Raw genomic sequence first — 4,935 nt, forward strand, 5'->3', positions numbered from 1 at the left:
TCCTGACTGGTTTTCTCTCTTTCCCTTCATGTCTCCGTTGAGTTTTTTTGATGCGAATCAAGTCAGTATGATGCTTGCTGATGGTGTTCCGAGAACGCTGAGAAGCTGGATTGAAATGGGACTCCGGGTTTGAACAATCTAACTTTCCTTATGCTATGTCGATTTGATGGTTTTTGTCACTCGTAATGGAACATGAAAATCTGAATATGCTATGTCGATTTGTCGCTTGAATGATTGTCAAATCTTAAATAGCTGAAATATTAGACTTGTGAGTTAACATGTTTGCTTTGATGAAATCTGACATATCCTATTAATACTATTACTCACAAAATAATGAGTACTGAAACTTCCACATGGTGGATAAACAGGTTCTTAGTTATGACTTTGTCTATTGGAAGCTTGGGTACATCCATTGTTTCTTCATGATATAGTTTCTACTTAAATTTCATCGAGTTGATTTGTCTTTCAAAGCCAATAGCTTATCGTTGTGACCACCAGTGCATATGGCACCATACATGAATTTCCATGATTCCGTAGTTTCTTTTATAGCATTAGTAAAAAATGTTTTAATGTTGCTTACTTGGATTCAGGTTATGTACACTTAACCCTTGACATGCAATTATTAGTAAAAAATGTGAAACTGAGGCTGCGAGTCAGGTTAACTTCATTACCTTCATAAAACCTAGAGCATAAATTTCATAAACCTGTTACATGGATGATATCACTTTGCATTTTCCATGTAACAACTATGCAATATACACTATTATAATGAGATTCCTGATGATGGAACCACTTTAAGCTTAGTGGGACAAATTTAACTTTATCCTCATACTTGCCTAAAAAATGACAAACAAATCAGCACATGTTAGAGTATATATGATTTGGCTTCATTTCCTAATATTCTCTCAGTTCTCATTGCTTTGTGATAGTATGTGTGACTGCTTGGACTTGTTAACAAATAAGTTGGATGAACACAGCCAGGATGAGGAGACGAATGGAAGATTGTCTGGTATTAGTATATTCTCTTCCAGTAATGAACCAGCCTATATGGATACTGTGTATCCTGTTTTCAGGTGCTACTTCACTTTGTTCCAGTTTGCAATTGCCAGTCTTCTATTCCACATCCTAAGTCCCTAACTCTTACCAAAGTACTACATGTCATTTATAAAAGCGTTATGCAATTTAAAAACTGTTTTTAGTTCAAATCGATAAATTAAAAAAAAAGTTTAAAATGAACTCTTACTAATTTTTCAGATTATAGATGCCCTGAAAGTATTGCTCATGTGCCTAGTTAAAAAATGAGATAGACACTTTTCATCAGCAAATTATAAAATCTTACCTTATACTAATGTGTTAGTCTAGTGTGTATGGATTTCTATGTAACTGAATGATGACATCACCATAAATTTTTGTTATGCTGAGTTATCAATTTGTTAGAGGCAGTTAGATGGTTAGCTACTGTTGAAAACTTTATATATGTTGTAAATCACAGTGTTAATTCAAGAGAAGAGTTCATTCAGTTCACTCTAAACTTCTCTCTCTCTCTCTCTCTCTCTATTTACTATCTCACTATCTAATTCATCTTGGAAGGAATTGGATGAGGGGCTCATGAAGGTTAAGGAGATGGAGATGAAAGACTTTGAGATGTTAGCCGATAAGTTCAACGACCTACTACTTTCCTTGATACAACAGACCAACGATCTTAGTGGGATATGCCGCAAACACCGGTGAAGTCACCGGTTTTCCAAGTATGGTTTTTACGACTAGTTTTCACATATCAGTTTCTGAAGAATTAATTAATGGGTTAATAACTCATTCAATATTTCTTTTTCATGTATCTAGGGGTTGTGAATGAATGGAGATATGCTTAAGCTAGATGGATCGAAAGAGGAAACGAAATGAAGTATTCAAACTGCTGCTGCTGTATTTTGGAAGAAACTCTCAGCAAAGTATTTATCTAACTCTTGTCTATTCTGTCAATATATGTAGGTATTTATTGGTTAACTTAGATGAACTTGGTTTGCACATGGTAGTATAACAAAGAAATGCTCTCTTACTGAGGTTCTGTACTTTTGCACATTTAGTTGATTTTGAGTATTATTACTATCACCAATTAGTTAAGTTGGTTGTCTATCATGAAGCTTGCAGACTTTTCCTAGAAGTAAGTAAGTAGACTTCTAGACCATTCTATGTTTCAATTTTCATGAGGGATGATAAGTTATCTAGAGATGCTAGAGGTCCCTAATGACATAGAAACAGTGTAAATAATCTCTTACATTTAAGGGAGGTTGAAAACTCCCGTTAAAAAATGCTTGCAGATAAGGGAGGTTTAAAACCCCCGCTAAAAACCCCCGCTAAATTTATATGCATGTACCAGGGTTTGCTGAGAAACCCCGTTAATGATTTGTGGGGAGTGTAACTTCGGGATTTTTCAAAACCCCCGCTAAGTAACTCGCGGGGGTTGAAAACCCCCACTAAAGGCAAAAAAAAACCCCCGCTAAATAACGTTTTTTTTGTAGTGAATAGTGACTGTTAGATATTCAAAAGTACTTTTTTTAATCTGTCTTTTAGTTATTAATTAAAGATTTGTATTATTTTAGTTAATCTAGTTTCGTGATCTTATAATGAGCATGTGTGTGGTCCATATTTGTTGGGTTGAGTCTTAGATTGCCGAAAGATTTAGAGATTCAATGTTATAAGTGGACTTATATCCTAGTTATTGACAAAGCACCTTAAAACACAAGTTTATATGTGTTTTCTATTTGTTTTATGCTATTGTTCTAAAATAGTGATGCGTATGTTAAATATTTCTTTTGAAAAGTGCTATGTAATCAGGTTATGTGGGGTGGTTGAGAGTGAAGTTCATGTGTTATAAAAATTTACATAGGTTTAGGTATGTACCTGATTGTGGGTTTTGACACAACAACGGAAATTTTTCTCCGATTTTAGAGTTTTTCATGTTATATATGTATTCTCGTGATGTGATTGTATTTTTGTTTTAATTCCTTACAACATGCTTTTTACCAAACATTGGTATTAAAGCTAATGGTGTTACCCTAGTGATTGACTTATTTTATCGAAAGTCTTTCTCATAAAAAGGTGGCCACGCCATATTAAGTTGATTTGTGGAGAGCCACAATAGTACGTGAAGACTTCCACTTGAGATACATTGAAAAAAAAGGAAAGTATTTAAATAAGTGAGATGACGCATACACCTGATACCTTAAAATTTTAGATGAAAATGTAATGTCTAATTCACTTATACTATTCACTCTTTATCTAATATGAAACTCTCGTCTAAAGTTCGAGTTTTTAGGTTAGCCTAAGGTCAAACCATATAGGCCCACTCGAAGTCATTGCCATGATGCTCATTGGTAAAAGTTCAAAGTACTCAAGGTTGAGAGATACAAGCCCAAGCTCAAAGATGAGTTCAAGGCATCAAAGTTCTCAAGATCAAGTTAAGTTCAAAGTTACAAACTTATTCTATGTCATACTAACCCGCTCCAATATCAAAAGTTCATAGCATGTCTAGAGAAAAAAGCACTAACATGTATGGGAGCACTTGCCCATGTTTTGGAGCAGTTATTGAGTTCGAGCATCAATCTTAGGCCATTCGAATGGCATAGATCAAGAAATTATATTTCTACTTTTGGAGTGATATCTTTGACATTTACTTTACCGAGCACTTGGAAAGACATTTGACATTCATTGATCATACTGAATTAGATTAATTACGATAGCAATTTAATGCACAAAAATGTTAAAAACATTTTTATTTGTTTTTGTTAGAACAGCAACACGAATACAGATTAGAGTAGAGAGAAACACACAAAGCTTTGTTCACGCAGTTCGGCCAAATTGCCTACCTCTGCGACTATAGAGCAGCTATAGTTCCGTTTATTGATTCGAACCTGAATACAATCACTCAGCAATTGCAATTTCTCTTAATTGCACTAGTGCCTCTTGTGTTTTTAGGGTTACATTAGTTATTCTATTTATAGTCGATTCTATTGATATCTATTTTACAATAAAATCCTAATAAATCCTATAACAATCCCTTTAAACCTTTTACAATCCACATTAAATCAAATCCTAATAAACTAAAGATCTTAGCCCAAAATATAATGAATCAAATCTCAACAATCTCCACCTTGGCGAATTACAGACTCCCCCTATGAAGATCTGCTGCTTTAGTTTCCTGATTATGATTTATGGGATTGTGAGCCTCCTCTGCTTAACATTGGAGAACATGAACTTGTCACTGGTGACTGGCTTAGTCAACTTGTCTGTTGTATTCTCTGATGTGTGAATCTTCTGAAGTAATATCTGTCTGGATGCCAACAACTCCCTGATCTTGTGGAACCTCACATCAATATGCTTGGTTCTAGCATGATACACCTGATTGTTCGTCAAATAGATAGCACTCTGACTATCACAATGCAACTGAACTCCACCTTGCTCAACACCCAACTCTTTCACTAACCCTGTAAGCCACAATGCTTCCTTGGCAGCTTCAGCTACTGCCATGTATTCTGCTTCAGTTGTAGACATAGCTACTGTGGATTGAACTGATGACTTCCAACATATAGGCCCCCCACAAGAGTAAAGACATATCCTGTTGTAGACCTTCTATCATCTAGATCACCTGCATAGTCCACATATCCCACAACTGATGGAACAACACCTTGCTCCCTGCTAAACATGATACCGTGATCCGTTGTACCCTTCAAGTATCTTAGGATCCACTTGACTGCTTCCCAATGCTGCTTCCCTAGCTTGGACATGAACTTGACACTTGACTAACTGCTTGTGCCAAATTTGGTCTAGTGCAAACCATAACATACATCAAACAACCAACTGCACTGCATAAGGAATCTTAGACATACCTTCAATCTCTGAGTCTATCTTCGGACTTTGTTCCAAAGAAAGCTTAAA

The 4,935-nt window shown here is 35.5% G+C and overlaps 1 long non-coding RNA gene across 1 annotated transcript; it reads left to right on the forward strand.

The window, feature by feature from the left end:
* Positions 1-394: 394 nt before the first annotated feature.
* On the forward strand, positions 395-2,070 carry LOC130714452 (uncharacterized). The gene is made up of 3 exons (XR_009011283.1): positions 395-1,073; positions 1,591-1,748; positions 1,843-2,070. It is a non-coding gene; the product is annotated as an uncharacterized LOC130714452 (long non-coding RNA).
* Positions 2,071-4,935: the final 2,865 nt, after the last annotated feature.

This window comes from Lotus japonicus, chromosome 4 (genome assembly GCF_012489685.1).
Source record: "Lotus japonicus ecotype B-129 chromosome 4, LjGifu_v1.2".
Lineage (NCBI taxonomy): Eukaryota > Viridiplantae > Streptophyta > Magnoliopsida > Fabales > Fabaceae > Lotus > Lotus japonicus.